This window comes from Giraffa tippelskirchi, chromosome 6 (genome assembly GCF_054371585.1).
Source record: "Giraffa tippelskirchi isolate mGirTip1 chromosome 6, T2T-mGirTip1v1.2.pri, whole genome shotgun sequence".
In the NCBI taxonomy this organism is placed as follows: Eukaryota; Metazoa; Chordata; class Mammalia; order Artiodactyla; family Giraffidae; genus Giraffa; species Giraffa tippelskirchi.
Window position 1 is genome coordinate 176,415,464 of NC_137280.1, and position 20,410 is coordinate 176,435,873.

The 20,410-nt window shown below is 40.2% G+C and overlaps 1 long non-coding RNA gene across 1 annotated transcript in view; it reads right to left on the reverse strand.

Moving 5' to 3' along the window:
• Nucleotides 1–3,018: 3,018 nt before the first annotated feature.
• Nucleotides 3,019–20,410, reverse strand: part of LOC145511697 (uncharacterized) — a 38,053-nt gene continuing 20,661 nt past the window's right edge. Inside the window, exons 4-6 of the long non-coding RNA XR_014058078.1 lie at nt 13,029–13,185; nt 7,338–7,554; nt 3,019–4,164 (exon numbers count right to left, since the gene is read on the reverse strand). This is a non-coding gene — a long non-coding RNA (uncharacterized LOC145511697). The remainder of the gene's footprint in view (nt 4,165–7,337; nt 7,555–13,028; nt 13,186–20,410) is intronic.

The following is a 20,410-nucleotide window of genomic DNA, read 5'->3' on the forward strand; positions in this document are numbered from 1 at the left end:
AGTCATTTGTCTCTGTCCGTGAAATAAAATTATATTGACTGACGTCTCTTCTCATTATTTTTTTTTCTCTCCTAAGTATGTATTACACTTGATCAGAGCAATTAACTGTGATCCAATTTAGGTAGGAAGGTATTTCAAAAACCTGACAACCAATCTGAATTCCAAATCCATTGCTAAAATGTCTTCAGTGTGTACAAATATGTGCCCTGTTCAAAATCAAGGAGAAAAAAGATGAAATTCTCTTAAACGTGGCCCAAGATGGCGGCACTGATGTTCCTGCTCCTGAGAGCTGCTGCTGAGTTCTTTCGGTGGGAGGTGTGCCCTGGCGTGCAGACAGGATGTGAAGGTGTCACAGGAACAAGTGAGAAAACAGAAATGTGCTCAGACCTCCTGTTCGATGATCTCAAAGAAGTGGAAAGAAATCAACTCAAAGTCTTTTTTTATAGATGCCAAGGTTGCTTTTTAAAGATTAGCATTCTAAATGCCAGATGGTTAATGAAGGTCACGCAAGCAACTTTCATAATTTGTCATTATGAGTTTAGCTGTGTGCCTTTATTAGGAATTGATGGATAACTTCCTATTTGGCAATATTTTAGGGAGTATTCTTCCTGTAATATGAAAGTATATAGCATAAATGCCATTTAAAATTCTTTTTAAAAAAATAGAGCTAAGAAGGCAAATGAATTGCTCAATAGCCATATTTGCCCAGCCAGATGAGATTACTTGCTTGCTTTACTTTCACCTGGAGGAGTCTTTGTGCATCTGAATCACATTTTTACTGACTTTTGAGTTCAAGAACAAAGCTGAGGAGGATAAAGCTGAAAAAACTGCTATTAAAATGGCCTTTGCAGTACAGATTTCAGAGGCTAGAGGGCATGATTGCTTTAGCTGATCCAAAGAAAGGAAAAGCAAAATCTATTCATCTGTTTCTCATACAAGGACCCAGAGGCTTTAAAATTTGGATCATGAGTGCAGGCTTGTTTCTCATTAAAAATCCAAGTCAGCATCTGCAAGAAGGAGCAGCAGAATAAAATGTGCATTTTCTGTGCTTGTTGTAGGTGTTTTTTGCTGAGGCCTTGGGCTTGTGAGAGAGTGTGGAGCACACTCCAAGGGGCCCTTGGTTCTCTGTATTTTCCTACCTTAGGTTTATCAAGCTGTCAGCTTGATCTCCACTTGGACTTTTTGTCCCCAAAACAGGAGTCCTCCTATCAAAGAATATGTATATATGTATGCATGTATGTATATATAATGTACTTGTGAAGGATCTCGATGCATTTCATTAGTAATGCATTATCATTAGGAAATGATAAGATTAATTCCAAGTAGTGAGATTTGACTTACGTGAAAACAGTTTCTTTTTAAAATGTATGAACCTTGATCATTTTTCTTCCAACGTGGTTAGCTAATCAGTGATATTGTGGATCTAGTGCTATTTCTACCTTTATCTGGCCTCTTTCTATTTAGGACTTTCTGGGTCTTCTTTCCCATTTTCCCTTCTTTAATATGACAAACATCTTATTTCCCTCATCATATATTGTATGTGAGCTCAATGCTGAGGTCACCTTCCTCTTCATTTATTCTTCTCTTGTTTATGCCACCATACCTAGATGGAAGGAGAACAGTGGAGAAAGTAACTTCCACACTCATAAATTCTTAATTTCATCCTGTCTTTGCCTCACAAACCACAATTCTTATGACCACATTCAAATTTTTCTTGAATGAGAGTGGTCTTTCCCCTGTTTTTGCACACAGGAATCCCTCAGACAGGATATTTCTGGACTAATGAATGCCACGTACTCAAGGAAATGATGGGGGCTTGTAAGAAGTTTCTACAGAAGGGATAAATGTCTCATTAGATAAAATATGAAATGCTTTGTGAAGCACATCTTTTCACTTGCACTTCCAAAATATATTCCAAAGTCATCTATGTAGGCAGAATTTTGGTCCCCTTGATCTTTACTTTGTGATGTCACTCCTGTGGATATGTTACTTTACATGGCGGAATGGACTTTGCAGGTATAATTAGGGTTACTAATCAGATGACTTTAGAATAGGAAGATTACTCTGGGTTATCTTGGTAGGCCCAATGTAGTCACATGAGTTCTTTAAGGAGGAGAGATTTCTCTAGCTGTTAGCGGAAGATGACGGCACATCGTCAAAGCGTAAGAAGGATTTGACCACTGTTGACTTGAAGATGGAGGAGAGGCCATATCAAGGAAATGGAAGCTTAGTCCTGTAAAGCCCCAGAGAACTGAATTCTGCCAACAATCTGAATGAGACAGAAAGCAGGATCTTCCCCAGAGTCTCCAGATAAGAGTCCAACACAGCTGATACCTTGATTTCTTGATTTCAGTTTGGGGAGGCCCTAAGTAGCAGACCCCGTTGAGAGAGGCTGTGCACAGACTTCTAACCCATGGAACTGTTTGTGGTCATTATTTACAGCAGCAGTAAAAAACTATTAGACTGCTCCTTCTTGTTATATGGGATTTAAAACTTTTGTTATTTATAGCTGAAAAAAAATTATATCTGCTTCTCAAGCTGTGAAAAATAAATCTTGAGATTAGAACTTCCCTTCTTGACTAAGGGACTGTTGTATGTATTGGGCTACCTGCCTGCCAACGAAGGAGACACAGGAGACGCGGGTTTGATTCCTGGATGGGAAATATCCCCTGGAGGAGGGCACGGTAACCCACTCCAGTATTCTTGCCTGGAGAACTGATGGACAGAAGAGCCTGGCAGGCTATGGTCCACAGGGTCACAAAGAGTCGGACACAACTGAAGCGACTTACATGCATTGTATGTATTGGCCTTTTGATGAAAGGATATGACTCTCTTTGCTTTGGCTGAATGTCTATCAGGGACAAGACTATGTAGTTTACAGATCCTACTTCCAATCTTGAGAATAACTTTTATGTTCCAGAAAAGAATATAAAGGATCAAATTTGGGAAGAAATAGTAACCATCTTTGGTGGTAAGAAGAATAGGCAAACATCATTCCAAAAAGGAAGCAGGTATATAAGGAAACAATTCATTTTTTAATCTGACTCCAATATACAAAATAACCAGGCTTTCAGCCAGCTACAGAGCAGAAATGTTTCTGTTTTTAAGTCTTATGACACAAACTGAACTGTACAATAAATAAAATTTTAAATTTTTTATATGACAGCTTAATTGTTTACTTCTGAGTCTTATAAAAGGAACATTGTGCCAGACCAGTAAAATAGTCAGGGAAAACTTTATTCAAGATGATTGCAATAGGGGAGAGAAATTGAATTCAGTTCCATTGAAATGAAAAGTGGGAGGATTTTTAAATGCTGAGATGAGCTAGTGGAAAATTATGGCAGCGGTCTGTCAATGTGATTAGGCTATCCGTATTTACTAATTGTCACTTATCAAAGTTAGGTTCCTAATTTCTGCCAGAGACTAGGAGACAAGGCCTCTATCTTTCTTGATGATTAAATTTCAAAAGGATGGCTCCCTTTGTCCCTGAGAAAAACATTTCTGGGTTGTATAAAATTTACATTTCACAGAGAACAATAATTTACAACTGCAAGTTTTCTAAAATAAGTGCTCCAGGAAAGAGATGGTCAGGAGCCTATAGTCAAGGATTCTTTGCGACCCCGTGGACTGCAGCCTGCCAGGCTCCTCTGTCCGTGGAGGTTTCCAGGCAAGAACACTGGAGTGGGTTGCCATTTCCTTCTCTAGGGGATCTTCCCGACCTTACGGCTCCCGCCTTGCCTGCATTGGCAGGTGGATTCTTTATCACTGGGCCACCTGGGAAGCCCATGGTCGAGAACAAGTTCCTCTAAAGCTTTGTCAAGCTGAGGGAAATATTTAGGCCATCTTGGTCAGCCCCCATTTTGCTTACCTCCAAAAAATGTAAACATGGTCTCTTTGGAGGGCTTTGCATCCCAATTCCAGGATTCGTCCCTACCCCTAGCTACCTCTCATCAGTTGTGGGAGGACTGTCAGTTGTCCACATGCCCAGTTCACGGTCCATTGTGCTGGCCAGCACAGCTCCTGCAAGACCAGCGGCTCTCTGCTGTTCCTGTGCAGGATTTGGAGCACGAGAATGCTTGAAAGTGGCGTGTGAGCGGTCTGCCTAGCTAGCCAGTCCAGTTCACTCTCTGCCCCATTCCTCATCGGATCGAAATAATACATAGCCTGATGAAGAGAAAGGCAGAAGAAATGAAAAGAAAGATAACAGTTAATTTCTCAAACATACTTTCCTGCTGCACATCCTAAATAGGCTGATTCAGTCAACATACACGAAAGTATTAAGATGCTAATGTCGTGCCTTCACATGCTAATTCAGGAAAACAAAGAAAGTGCATCTCATTAGCCTAAAGTCTTTAGAGTCAGTTGAACCATGCTTTCAGTGTAGTTTCTGTAGTATTCAAAGAACTTGTCAAGATTGGAGCAATAAATTTAAATATTAAATATATACATTTTTTTCAATAGCACCCAATATTGGAAAACATAGCAATCATTTCTTTTTAAATATGTTTTTTACGCTCATATTTTTGAAAATTTTTGGTTGTGTGCTTTTGTTAGCTATATAAGGATTTTCACATTTTAAGATTTTTCTCTTCTTTTTTTGACCTTTCTGATAATCACATTTAGTGAAAAAAGTATAGGACAGTGTATAACATACAACACAGAATGCATCTATTTGTATAATTCTGCAAAAATAAGGTGTAGTTTTATACATCATCTCTGCATATGAGAATGAAGCCTGTGATAAAATTCTTAGAAATCATTTATGTGTTGAACATGGATTTGGTGTTCACATCAGGAAAAAGCATCGTAAGTCCACAGAATGATTTCTGAAGAGATTGGGTGATAAAATATGAAGACTTTCATTTTTAGAAAACCTTGCAGTTTTAAATAGCATGGCAGACAGGGACAAACATTCAGGTTGAACTGCTCAGTTCATGATGTTGCCATGACAACAGATCTCAGAAAAATGAAAAGTGAGAATAAAGTTGAATGAAAATTTGGGTTGCAGACCTCATTTGATTATGATCAAATCTTTAATTTTTTAAAAAGAAATTTTCCAATGGAAGGATTCCTGCAAGAATCCCTGGGCGATAGCACTTATCTCTTTGCCTCCTAAAGGTTTTTTGATGCTGCCACTGCACCCAGCCTCCTGAGTCCTTCTGCTTCCTTTGACTGGAGGTTGAAAAGTGGCACAAACACACAAAAAATTCATTACTTGGCAGCGCAACAGAAACAGCTTGGAATACTCCAAAAGAGAGTTTGATAAGAAAACAGAAAAGGAAAAAAAGCAATATGAAATCTCCCCAAATTATTTTTCAACAATTCCAAGGTGTGTCTGGAACTTTTTCCCAGGCCTGATTGGTCTAAGAATAATACAATTTTCTTTCCCAGGGATTGGTTCAGAAATGGTATATGGCTACTTCCAGCCAGTAAGATGTGAAGGGAAGTTCTGATGGAGAGATTTGAGGGCGTTTTCTTACATCTGAGACAGAGTCACAAGAAGTAATAGACTCTCTTCTTCTTGAGGCCATTGTGAATTGTAGATGGACAACCAACTTACTTTCTTCCAACTCTGAAGGCTGCAGAAGAGATTAATGAAACCTAGTTTTCCGATGACATTGATGAACCACTGAATCACAACCCTGAAACCTACCTACCTCCCCCCTCTGTACTTTATATGAGATACATTTCCTTTTTCTTCAAGTAAGCTTGTATCAAGGTTTCTGGTACTGGCAGCTAAAATTGTTCTGACAAAAAGTATTTTATAAATTTTGTTGTTACAACAAACTTGGTGCATAATCTTTGTCTATCCCTCAGATTAGTTCCTAGAATAGAATCTCTGAAGAGAAAATCCTAGGTCAAAAGGTAGTAAGGTGTTTACTATTCTTCATATGTATTGCCAAATTTATTCTGAGAAAGGCCGCATCATTTTACACTCCCGTCGGCAATGTATGAGTGACTATTTCAATGTACCTTTACTAGTATCCCCTGCAGTAGGAAATGGCAACCCATTCCAGTATTCTTGCTTGGGAACCCCTTGGACAGAGGAGCCTGGCAGGCTATAGTCCGTGGGGCTGCAAAGAGTCAGACACGACTGAGCGACTGAGCAGTTACTAGTATCAAATTGTATCTTTTTAAAACTTTTGTTGCTGTGATGGAAAGTAATAGTGCCATGTTATGATATCACTTTGAGTCTTTGTTAAGAGGGTTGAACATATTTTCATATACAGCATTGTTTAGTCACTCATGTTTAACATCTGTACCTTGTCTGTGGCTGCTTTTTCTTACTGTTTTGTTAATTGAAATTTGAGGACAAGCAGTCATTTTTAAAATATTGGTTATAAATACTTTTTGTCTATTTATCATTCTAGTTTGGATGGAAAGGCATATTATTACAGGGAAGAAACTGATTTTGGCTGGTTAGTTCATAAAATGAAAAAAACCTCAAACTCACTAGAGACATAAAAACCATTTCTTCTTTAAAAGATGTTCGTATCTATGGGGTGTGGGTAAATTCATTACATAGTTTAATTTTTTTTAACCCAATTTCACATGAAATTAAATCTTTTTGATTTCTCTAATCAATACTCAGGCTATCTAACTCCTCATTTTAAAGCTTCATTTATGACCCTTTTAGCAATATTTAGGTTTCCCTCTACTGTTTTAACAACCCACTATGACTTTCCTCATGCAGTTGCTTTCTGTCAGAATTTAGCAAATTTGTGATCAGCTGGAGAGAAACGGGTGTGTAGAAGAAAAAATGAGCTCTAGTAATGACATATACTCAAGACATACGAGCCAACACGTGTCCCTTTTTATTCTGAAAGTGCCAGTTTTCAGTGTGTCTGCAACCCTGGAAAATAATGTAATGCAGTCCACATTACTGATGTGTTCAATTACACCTTTTTATATAGGTTGGCGTAAGCTAGGTGTTCCCTTGGGAGAAAAGGGGAGATGTGATAAACGATATGTACTTCCTCATTGCCAAACTCCTCCCATGACTTTTCCTGGATCGGAAAGAAGAATGTCACCAAGTGGGGCAGTCTGCTTTGCCCAGCAGCTTTGTCAGAAGGAGAATTAGGTCACCCCTGGGTCTGGCCTGTATGTATGTCGGTGTGCAGGAAGAGGGGATAGCTCCTCAGTGTGTAGCCGTTGGGCTACCGGCCCTCGTCTTTAAGGGTGTCTCACTCCCCTCACCCTCAAGGACCCTACAAACAACACACCTGGCTCTGACAGCAGCATAGCTCCCACCTGGGCTGACTCTGTAACTCACTTTTTGACCAGGGGGTGCAGTAGAAATGAAGCTGCGTAACTTCTGAGCTTAGGCAGTAAAATACCTGGTAGCTTCTTCCTGGGTCCCTGAAACGACCCAGTCTTGGGAGGGCCGGACTTCATATGAAAATTCTGACTCCCCTGAGACTGCTGTGCTGTGAGGAAGCCAAATGAACGGGATACACGGAGAGAGAGACAAATGTCTGACCAGCCTCCTAACGGTTCCAACCATCCCCATCTCAGCTGAGGCAGAAGACAATGATATTGGATGGAAATCTGAACCTAGGTAAAGAAATAAAGCAGTAGAAATAGTAAGCATGTGCAGAAAGAATAATAATTTTTCTCATTTAAAAAATCCTTAAAAAAAGATAATTGATATTAAGCAAAACTAGTAACTGTGTTATGGAGGTTACAGAATGCACAGGAAACATTTTTGACGATGTGACAATAATAATACACGGTAAGAGAGGAGCAAAGCTAGAAGTGAACTGCAGCGTCGTTCTAAAGATACTCTGAACTGGTGCAATACTATTTACAGGTATATTGTGGTAAGTTCAAGATGTATGTTGTAAATCCTAGAGCAGGACTTAGCAAACTGTAGCCTGTGAGCCAAATCTGACCTGCCATGCCTTATAAATAAAGTTTTATTGGACCACAGCCAAGCCCGTTTATTTTCATATCTGTGTGGTCCACAGAGCCTAAAAGATTTACTCCCTGGACCTAGAGAGTAAAATCTGTCAAGCTTGCCTTAGAATAACCACTGGAAAACCAACAAAACAAAGGAGTATAGCTAATAAATCAATAGTGGAGATAAAAGAGAAGCATGAAAAAATATACTTAATTCAAAGGAAGCCAGACAAAGGGGAATAAAGCAGCGATCTATCTGCTCCAGCTTGTGTAACTGAGCTCGTTATTCTTGACTCTCCTTCTGCCCCTCCAGCTGATCCTTCTCAGTCTCCTCCGCAGATCTCTGTCCCTCTTAGATGCTGGTCCCTTTCTACCTCACTAGCTTGTCTGCCACGTACATCCATCCTCCTCTCCAGACGTGCAGAACCAACTACCATCCTGAACACTCCGCTCTGGATCTTCGGCCAAGATTTTCCCTCTGTATGGACCACCTCCCTCCTTTCGTCCCTGGGTCCCTACACCGGCTACTGCCCTGTGCCCTTGCTAACTCTGGTTAACTCTAGCCCAAGTTTGGGGATTTAACGTAGACATGATCTCACCCAGCCCCAAAGCCACCCCTCATCCCACCCCACCCACGCTCAGCCTTCTTTCTGCTATTAGGGCTCTCACTGCACTGAACTGTAATTATATGTTTACTTGATTTTCTTCTCCATGAGACCCTAGGATCCTTGAGACTAGTGATAATGTCTTACTTGAATATTTTTATCCCCCATACCTATACGAAGTAAGGTGTTGAATAAATAATTGTTAAATACGTTAAAGTTAAATGAATACTTATAAAATAAAAATTTTATAAAATAACTTGAATAATGATTAAAGGATACTTATATGCCAAGCACTGTCCAATGTGCTTTACATGCATTAAGTTATTTAATTTTATAGTAATCCCTCTTAGGCAGGTATTATTGTCCTCATGAATTGATAGGTTAAGTGATTTTCCTATGGCGGTAAAGAAATATTGCAGGATTCAAACCCAGGCGTCTGACCCCACAGCCTAAGTGCAGAATGTTAGAGTTAAGAGAAACCCTACAGCCTGTGTGCTCTACCCACGTCACTTCAGAGATGCGGAAACAGGCACAGAACGGGTGTGTCTGACCTTCAAGAGGATAACTGAACATTCAGAAACATTTGTAAATTTGTTATCTTATTTAATTTATGAAGTATCTTCAAACTGTAAAACACCTCCAGAAAGTGGCATTGTGTAATTCCAGTTGGGTTACAGGGCAGCAAGCAGTTCTCCTAGCAACCACTGTCTTAATGAAAGAGCAGAGTGTGCAGAATGTAATAAACAGTTTGAAATCCTTGGAAGAGAGAGAGATGCTGCTAACGATAGAGGAAGATGGTTAATTCAAAGAGAATGTATTGATTAAAACACAGGAACAAAAATATTTGTACTTAAAATTGAAAATGAAGAAAGATAACAGAAGCCAGGAATACAGTAATTTTGTTATCTATAAATAGGCACTAGTGGTGGGCACTGTGTGACTGTTTGTGCTTGTGTTTATGAAAATGTAATATCCAGAAGTCTACATGCTGAGGCTATTTCTCCATTAATATAGACACAGTGCGATCAGAAATGAAGTCCTGCATTCCCACCCAGTCCATGGTAGTCAGGTTTGGTTTTCTCATTTTTGAAAATAATTAAAAAAATCTGAGACCAGCTATTTTTACTGCTCTATATGTAGGATTTTAAATTTTTATATCATGTCTTAGAAGTGGTTATATTTTATCATTTCAAGTAAATTTTTTTTTTTTTGACCTCAAAATTTATCTATATCTGTGAGCAGATATCAGTTACAAGATAATCCCATAGAGTAATTCTAATGGTAAGACTGGTGGTAACCTTTGCAAAGGACAGGTACTATATGTTCTGCATTCCCAGTGTCCTAACACAAGCAAATTATCAACGTTAACTACAGCTGAGACCTGAGAAATCACTGCAGACAAAGCAAACAGGCAGAGAATTTTACAAGGGTAACTTTGTATTCACAGAGTACAAGGTCTGGCAGTTTTAGATTAAGTTTTTGCCTGCTGAACTGTAGTAAAAAAAAAAAAATTCTCCAAATTCCCAAGTTTGGCCACCTGTGAAAGTCGCTCAGTCATGTCTGACTGTGACTCCATGGAATCCATGGAATTCTCCAGGCCAGAATAGTGGAGTGGGTTACTTTTCCCTTCTCCAGGGGATCTTCCCAACCCAGGGATCAAATCCAGGTCTCTGGCATTACAGGCAGATTCTTTACCAGCTGAGCCACCTAGATGGGTTCAAATACTGAATGTTAAATTAGAAACAAGACTTTGATTATGATGGAAATCATTTCATTTTTAAGTTGTTATTCAGTCTAATTATCCTTTGAAACACTTTTCTAGATTTAAAGAAAATATCCATGGTAATAACCACATATTAAATATATTAAATAAATATTATAATCCCAAGGCACATTTGGATTTTTCTGCCACACTTTATTAGAAGGCCCCCCAAATTTTTTTAGAATGAATATATATTTCCCATCAACAAGTTTTCAACTTTTCAAACTCCGGGGATATTTAATCCTCTTTGACCCACCTCTGGATTTATACCAGTGTCTCTCCCTCTCTCCTTAAGGAGATGAGTTGTGGGTGCTTTCTTTCTATGAGGCAATACTGCAGCTTCCACTAAATAAACTCAGTGGCTGAGGTATTTATAGGAAATAAACTCAAAGCTAAAAAGCTAGAGGGTTTTTTTAACCTAGGATTTGATGATAACTGAGTACTCCCAGGAGTACACCCTCAAGTTAACTCTGTTGTACTGAACTGACATCTCTCCCTCTTCCCATTTTTCTTCAAGACCTTCTTCACTGACTCCCTCCACATTTAGAGGGTAAATCTAAAAATTCTGTAATCAATTTCTCATTTCTCCATAACAAATGCTTTATTTTTAAACTACCAGTCTTTAACCTTCCTGCAAACTCAGCAATTACAAAGTCAATACACAGCAATCGAAATTTTAAAAGGAAAGTGCTTTGGCCTCCTCTTCCTCTACTACGAGAAGCATAGGAAAAGCATTTATTGGCACTCATGATTTAGAGCCAATTAAAAGCTGTATGAGAAGGAAGCAAACAATTTGTAAAACAGTTCTGAACTCTGAAATTGTAATTTGACTGTTCACTATCTGTGTCTATTTCAGTTCTGAAATGCAATTTGTTACCTATATAAAGAAAATGGGGTTTCTTAAATAAAATGGAGTCTTTGCTTGTTTATTGCTACAGGATGAAAAAGTGAACAGATTTTCACCAGTTTGTATGTTTAGGGTGGTTTGATGTAACAAAAAACAAATAAAAATTAGGTCACAAGGGTATACACACGATTCATTTTGAAAAGTCGTTAGGATGGCATTTCAATGAAACAAGACCGCATCCTCCAGAACACCTGTAGACTTTCAGACTTGCAGGGGCAATTCGATCACATGTACTTACATATTCCATGTGAAAGCAGCAGTTATTTATTTGACAATGGTTAGTGATACCCCAAAGCAATGCTGGGTTGGCCCAGATAATGCTGCAAATGTTTTTTAATATGTAATTCCACCTGTAATCAATTGTACTATGTCCTTAGAAATGAATATCATTTACTAACTTTGTTTTTATATTATAAAACTTCCTTAAACTGAGAATTAAAGCTGAAAGTCAATTTATTTTATGTTACAATTTGACTAAAGCAGAAATTCACTTATTTATGAAGTGTGTGTGTTTGTTGCTTAGTTGTGTCCGACTCCTTGCAGCCCCATAGACTGTAGCCCACCAGGCCCCTCCGTCTATGGGATTCTCCAGGCAAGAACACTGGAGTGGGTTGCCATTTCCTTCTCCATATTTATGAAGTCAGTTGTTCTAATACAATTAGCAAAATTTCTGGTGATTGTTCTGAATTAATTCATGTCCTGTAGCAGATGCAGTCAACGTTCCACTCATATCTCACGAGCCTAACCCAAAGGTCTCCTGTATTTCATTAGTGGTTCTCACATACACCAAAGACATCCTTCCTTAAACCCCTGCATCTCCGGCTCAGCACGTGTATGCTACAGACCAGAAATGCCTGGGAATTCATCCCTTTAGGAACTATAATCAGTCAATAAAGGACGAGAATTGGCAGGTAAATATGCCAGCTTCCTTTCTCCTCGGTTGGTCCGTTTTGAGCTGTGTTCTACACAGTGTCTCAAAGTTACCAAGGGGACTGACCCCACACAAGAATGTGTTTGTTAATGCACCTTCATCAGCCCCCCTCCTTTCTCCGCCTGACCTCCTCACCCTGGGTCTCCCGAGATCCCCTCTCAGATGATCTCACATACATTCGAAGCCTTGTCTGAAATTTGCTTGGAGGGGAATCCAAGCTAAGATAAATTTAAAGAGTTAGCAATTCCTTATTTTGGTGGCACTATTTTTTTTTTTCTTTTTTACATCTAATTAAGAGGTTAAAATCACATGCTTTTCCACCAAGCAGGCCTAGATTTAAATCTGACTTCTCCTCTAATTAGCTGGGTAATTTGGACAAGCTACTTAACTTTTGTGAGGTTCAGTCTTCTGTATCTATACGTGCTAAGTTGCTTAAGTCATGTCCGACTCTTTGCGACCCCATGGACTGTTAGCCCACGAGGCTCTTCTGTCCTTGTGATTCTGCAGCCAAGAATACTGGAGTGGGTTGCCATGCCCTTCTCCAGGGGATTTTCCCTGCCCAGGGATCGAACCTGCTTCTCTTACATCTCCTGCATTGGCAGGCAGGCTCTTTACCATTAGCACCCCTTGGGAAGCCCTCTGTATCTATAGAGCATCAATACTAACAGAACCTGTTTTAAAGTATTGTGCCTTATGTCTATGGAATTAAATAATACTCTCTTTGTAGTGTAATACATATAGTGCCTAATGCAGACATACCTCGGAGACAGTGCGGGTTTGGTTCTAGACCAACGCAATAATCCAGATATTGCAATCAAACATATCACAAGAATTGGGGGGTTTCCCAGTATATAAGAGTTATGTTTATATAATACTGTATATTAAGTATGCAATAGCATTATGCCTAGAAAACAATGTACCTACCTTATTTGAAAAATACTTTATTGCTAAAAAATGCTAAACATAATCTGAGCCTTCAGTGAGTTGTAATCTTCTCTGGTAGAAGGTCTTGCCTTGATGTTGATGGCTGCTAACTGATCAGGGGGGTGGCTGCTGAAGGCTGGAGTGGTTGCAGTAATTCCTTAAGAAAAGACAACAATTAAGTTAGCCTCATCTAGGCAGTTTTCCTTTCGCAATATTTCTGTAGCATGCAATGCTGTTTGATAGCATCTGACCCACAGCAGAACTTCCACATTTGGAGTCAATCCTCGCAAACCCTGCTACTGTTTTATCAACTAGATTTATGTAATATAATCCTTTGTTGTCACTTCAACAGTCTTCACAGCATGTTTACCAGGAGTAGATTCCATCTCAAGAAACTCCTTACATAAGAAGGAAGCTCTCATTCATTAAAGTTTTATCATAAGGTTGCAGTGATTCATTTGTAGCTTCAGGCTCCACTTTTCTAGTTCTCATGCTCTTTCTATCACATTTGCAGTTACTTCTGCCACTGAAATCTTGAACCCCTCAATGTCATCCAAGAGGGTTGAAACTGACTTCTTCCAAACTCCTGTTAATATTGATGTTTTGACCTCTTTCCAGGAATCACAAAATGTTTTTCATGGCATATAAAATGGTGAATTCTTTCCAGAAGGTTTTCAGTTAGATTTGCTTAGATCCATACGAAGAATCACTGTTGATGGCAGCTATACCATTATAAAACATATTTCTTAAATAATGAGGCTTGAAATTCAGAATTACTCCTTGATTCATGGGCCTCAGAATGGAAGTTGTGTTAGCAGGCATGAAAACGGCAAAAATCTCACTGTGCATCTCCATCAGAGCTCTTGTGTGGCCAGGTGACCACTGTCCATGGGCAGTCCTACTTTGAAAAGAATTTTTTTTCCTGAGCAGCAGATCTCAAATGTGGGCTTAAAATATTCAGGAAACCGTGCTGTCTGCAGAGGTCCTGTCATTCAGCCTCCCCCCATTTATGGAGCGCAGGCAGGGTAGCTTTAGCATAGTTCTTAAGGACTCTAGAATTTGGGGAAGGTAAAACAAGCACAGTCTTCAACTGCAAGTCATCAGCTGCTATAGCCCCTAATAAGAGAGTCAGCCTATCCTTGAAAACGTTGAAGTCAGGCATTAACGTCTCCTCTCCAGCTGTGAAAGCCAGAGATGGCATCTTCCTCCAAGAGAAGGCTGTTCTGTTTACATGGAAAACCTACTGTTTGGTGTAGACACTTTCATTCGTTATCTTGGGCAGATCTTCTGAAGAGCCAGCTTCTGCCACCTTCAAACTTGCCTTCCGCAGCCTCCTCACCCCTGTCAGCCTTCCCGGAATGAAGACTCAGGACCTCGCTCTGGATCAGGTTTTAGCTTATGGGAATTTTGTGGCAGTTTGATCTTCCACCCAGACCACTAAGACTTGCTCCGCATCAACAATGAGGCCGTTTTGCTTTCTTGGTTCCCCCGCATCGTTTCCTTATTTACTGGAAGAGCACGTTTCATCCCCCTCAAGAGTGTTTCCTTTGCACGCTCACGACTTGGCCAACTGGGGCAGAGGCCTAGGTTTGGACCTGTCTTGCCCTTTGACATACTTTCCTCATCAAGCTTAACCGTTTCTCTGTTTTCATTTAAAGTGAAAGATGTAGGACTCTTTCTTTCACTTGAACACTTATAGGCCACTGTTGGCTTCTTAATTCGCCTAATTGCAACTTATTGTGTCTTAAGGAATAGGGAGGCCCAAGGAGAAGGCGAGGGATGGGGAAACAACCAGTCAGTGGAGAAGTCAGAACACATACAACATTTAAAGCTAAGTTCACTGTTGTACATGGCTGTGGTTTGTGGTGCCCCAAAGCAATTACAACAGTGACATCAAAGATCACGGATCACAAGTCACCATAACAAATATAATAATAATGAAAACTTTGAAATATTGCGAGAATTACCAAAATGGGACACAGAAAAACAAAGTGAGTAAATGCTATTGAAAAAATGGACTTCCTCAAACCGGTGTTGCCGGAACCTTCAATTTGTAAAAAATGCAGCGTCTGCAAAGTGCAGTAAAGTGAAACACAATAAAATGAGGTGTACCCATACAGATGATGTGCGCATTCTCTGCCTCTGTCGTGTCTGACTCATTGCGACCCCACGGACGATAGCCCTCCAGGCTCCTCTGTCCGCAGGGTTCCCAGGCAAGAATACTGAAGTGGGTTGCCACTTTCTTCTCCAGGGGATCTGCCTGATCCAGGGATCAAATCCTGCACTGGCAGGCGGATTCTTTAGCCAGTGAGTCACCTGGGAAGCCTATATATACAATATAGTATTTAATGATATAGTATAGTATAGTGCCTAATACATATTCAGTAAGTATTAGTTATGGTTACTTAGTTTAATAACTTCTTGTTCTGTTACTAGAAACATATAACCTATAGGTATTTATTGAACAAAAATAAATACATTTTGAAAATCACAACCTTGGCTGCCTAGACTGACTGACCAAGGACAATCCTCCCAGAGTCTCAGTGTAGGAAGGGCTCTTACAGAGTCTTTGTCCTCCTCACTGTAAAGGGTGAATGATGAACTTAGGCTTTAACACGTCACATAGCAGGTGGTGAAAGTAGGGGCCCAAGCTGCCTCCGGTAGGTCTTTGAGTGCCCTCTGCTTTTTCAGTGAGCAGCAGGCAGAAGTGTTCTTCCACTGGTGTCGAGAACGGAGGCCCCAGCGCGCTCTTTCAGCAGCACCACCCACAACCACCCGTGTGCATCCTCAGTGCCCTCAAGCCCTTGCCCCAAGTTCCCCAGGCTCTTATTCCTCTGTATTCCTGATGGCAAAAAGCAACTACTGACTCTAATTTAGACTGAAAGCAAACAAAATGAACTCACCGTCAGGTTATTGGGTAGCCAGTCCATTGAGCTAAACAATGAATAGGAGCCAGCAGGGCCAACCCACAGTCAAAATCACATCCCAGTAATAGTCTGTGACCGTTGGGTAGGTGCTCATGCCTTTCTGCCAGGCTCCACCTTCTGGCAGGATGGCATGAGTGCTGGCTGCCATAAAGTATCCATCTCAGGCTATGCCCTGACCCTCACCCCATAAGGGCACAGCCAGCTGGCCAAGACCGGTTGTACACACACACCCTACCTCCCCAAGTGCCTTAGCTGATGAGACAGGGACTATTTGCTACTCTTCAGGTTTATTCATAGGAGACAGGGCTTTTTTTTTTTTTTTAATGATTTCTATGGGAAGTTTTTACTAATACATCTCAACAAAATCATTGACTTTGGTAGAAATTAGAACTAGGATTAAAAATACATGTAATTCCCTGCTCTTAGATTGGAAGAATTAATATTATTGAAATGGCCATACTACCCAAAGCAATCTATAGATTTAATGCAATCCATATCAAAATAGTCATGATCTTTTTCACAGAACTAGATCAAATAATCCTACAATGTATATGGAACCACAAAAGATGCAGAATTCCAAAGCAATCCTGAGGAAAAGGAACAAATTTGAAGCCATAAGCCTCCCAGGGTCCAGACAATACTAAGAGGTACAATAATCAAAACAGAGTGATACTGGCACATAAACAGCCATATGGGTCACAGGACAGAATAAAGAGCCCAGAAATTAACCTACACATTTATGGTCAGTTAGTCTTCAACAAAGGAGACGAGAATATACGATAGAGAAACGCCAGTCTCTTCAGTGAGTGATGTTGGGAACGCTGGAAAGCTACATGTAAATCACTGAAGTTAGAACACTCCACACCATACACAAAAATAAACTCAAAATGGCTTAAAGTCCTAAATATAAGACATGACACCATAAAACTCCTGGAAGAGAACATAGGCAAAATGTTCTCTGACATATATCATAGCAATATTTTCTTGGATCAGTATCCCAAGGAAAGAAAAGCAAAACTAAACAAGGGGGACCCAATTAAACTTAGAAGATTTTGCACAGCAAAGGAAACCATAGACATCACAAAAGACAACCTGCGGAATGGAAGAGAATATTTGTAAACAATCCAACTGATAAGGAGTTAACATCCAAAATTGGAAGGACTGATGCTAAAGCTCAAGCTCCAATACTTTGGCCACCTGATGCAAAAAGCCGATTCACTGGAAAAGACCCTGATGCTGAGAAAGACTGAGGGCAGGAGGAGAAGGCGACGACAGGGGGTGAGATGGCTGGATGGCATCATCGACTCGATGGCCATGAGTTTGAGTAAACTCCAGGAGATGGTGAAGGACAGGGAGGCCTGAAGCCTCGTGTGCTGCTGTTCAAGGGGCAGCAAAGAGTCAGACACCACTGAGTGACTGAAGAACAACAACAACAATCCGAAATACATAAACAGCTCATACAACTTAATACAGAAAAAACAACTCAATCAAAAAGTTGGTAGAAGACCTACATAGACATTTCCCCTAAGAAGATGTACAGATAGCAATAGGCACATGAAAAGATTCTCAACATTGCTAATAAGTAGAGAAATGCAAATCACAAGCACAGTGAAGTGTCTATCACCTTACTCCAGTCAGAATGGCCGTCACCAGAAACTCCACAAACAGTAAATGCCAGAGAGTGTGGGGAAACGTGAACCGTCCTACACTGTTGGTAGGAATGGACATCGGCAGTGTCGCTTTGGAGAACAGAATGAAGGTTCCTTAAAAAACTAGAAATTAACCATATAGTCCAGCAATCCCACTCCTGGGTATTTATCAGGAAAAGATGAAGAAAACTCTAATTTGAAAACATACCTGCACCACAGTGTTCATAGAAGCACCATTCACAGTAGCCAAGACATGGAAACAAACTAAATGCCCATCAACAGTGGAATGCATAAAGAAGATGTGGTACATATATAGAATGGAATATTACTCAGCCATCAAAAGGGAGAATAAGATATTGCCATTTGCAGCAACATTGATGGACACAGAGAATATCATACTAAGTAAAGTAAGTTAGACAAAGGCAAATATAATACCACTTATATATGAAGTCTAAACATTAATAAAAATGTATATATAAAACAGAAACAGACTTACAGACACAGAAAACAAATTTATAGTTACCGAAGGGAAAGGGGACAGTGGAAGAATAAATTAGGAGTGTGAGATTAACAGATACAAACTACTATACATAAAATAGATAAGCAACAAGGATTTACTAACACAGGGAACTGTATTCAATATCTTGTAATAATATATAATGGAAAATAATCCAAAAAATGTGTGTATATATATATATATGTATATAAGCTCCGTCGCTTCAGTCGTGTCCGACTCTGTGCGACCCCATAGATGGCAGCCCACCAGGCTCCTCAGTCCTTGGGATTCTCCAGGCAAGAACACTGGAGTGGGTTGCCATTTCCTTCTCCAATATGTATATATATATATGTGTGTGTGTGTGTATATATATATATATATATATATGATTCACTTTGCTGTACACTTGAAATTAACACAATATTGAAAATCAACTATACTTCAATAAAATAAGTAAATAATTTCCAGCACCCCTCCAAAAGTACATGTAATTTTCACTGAGTTGAAAATTGAGTGGAGCACATAATGATAGATTGCTAAAGTTACTGTAGCTGTGCTTAAAAACCTTAACATATTCACTGTTAGAGCCCTTTAAGAGTTTTTTTTTCCCCTTTCGTATAACCCACAGTAGTAGGTTAATAAAGTTACAGTTGTGATTTTGATAGGATTGTATGATAGGAACAAATTATATTTAAAATATAAACTTAAAGTGTAAATTTTTTTTTTAATTTCTTAAGGCCACTACAAAGATACTGTGTTGTCTTGAACTCTACTTGTTACTCCAATGTTTGGTGTGTATTTATCTATTCTAATCACCAAAGTGATTGTAAATTCCGTGAGAGCATAGGCAGCTGTACCTTGTCTTCCTTTCTGGGCCCCGCAGACGTCTGGTGTTCTGTAGCAGACAGTTAATGAAGGAATCGCTGGCTGACGGACTAAGTGGATACATATGTGCGCTATGCATTGCTTTCCCAGTAGCGGATTCACTTTAATTTGCAGTCACTTTCTTGCTCATCCTCGTAGTAAGAACCGCTGGCATGCGGTGGAGTCTGCGGCTGTGGAACCCTCTGTGGGTTTTCCTGAGGCTGGGATTCTATATGTTGTTTGGCTACACCAAGTATTAGTTCCTTTGCCATTGCCAGACGCGTATCTCATGAATTCCTGCTTAGTCATGAACAACAGAACAAATTCACAGCCTAGGAGGGCGGAAGGGCAGCCTCTGACCTTGGGCAAGGTCTTCTGCTCCTCGAAGGATCATCCTAGGAATTAAAGGAAGGAGCCGTGGCCTCTGGCGAGCACTCCAGGAATGCTAGTCCTTGCTATTGCTTCTGCCTGTGCGCTGTGTGGGTGGTAAGAATGCAACACGACTGAGCTCCTAGGTCCCCTCCCTGTTGGCCCGGTGCTCAGCCACACCCATTCCTGTGCTGACCTGAGCGCAGGATCGGTCAACACCGTGAATTTACAGGGGCTGAGATTTCGGTGAGAAGCATGAACCTATAAACCCAGCTCTACTGCAGGTTTTAAGCCGGAGGAATGACGGTGTTTCATTCATATCACAGAGCCAGGAGAACAAATGGAGCTGTGGGATGTTCTTCTGTATGGTTAAAATGTCACACAGTTCAGTTCAGTTCAGTCTCTCAGTCGTGTCCGACTCTTTGCGACCCCATGAATTGCAGCACACCAGGCTTCTCTGTCCATCACCAACTCCCGGAGTCTACCCAAACCCATGTCCATCGAGTCGGTGATGCCATCCAACCATCTCATCCTCTGTCGTCCCCTTCTCCTCCCGCCCCCAATCCTACCTAGCATCAGGGTCTTTTCCAATGAGTCAACCCTTTGCATGAGGTGGCCAAAGTATTGGAGTTTCACCTCAACATCAGACCTTCCAATGAACACCCAGGATTGATCTCTTTTAGGATGGATTGATTGGATCTCCTTGCAGTCCAAGGGACTCTCAAGAGTCTTCTCCAACACCACAGTTCAAAAGCATCAATTCTTCGGCGCTCAGCTTTCTTCACCGTCCAACTCTCACATCCATACATGACCACTGGAAAAACCATAGCCTTGACTAGATGGACTTTTGCTGGCAAAGTAATGTCTCTGCTTTTAAATATGCTATCTAGGTTGGTCACACAGTTAGCATTTTTTAAAAAATTAAATCTATCTTTGGGGTCATAATCGAGCTACTAATGTCATTTGTATTTCAGGCAGTGTGGAAGGAGTTTTTTCCCATCTCACCATGTAAAGATGTGTACAATTTTTTCATCAATTTTTATTGATGAAATAAAAGTTTGTAGTCTAAGGCAAGGA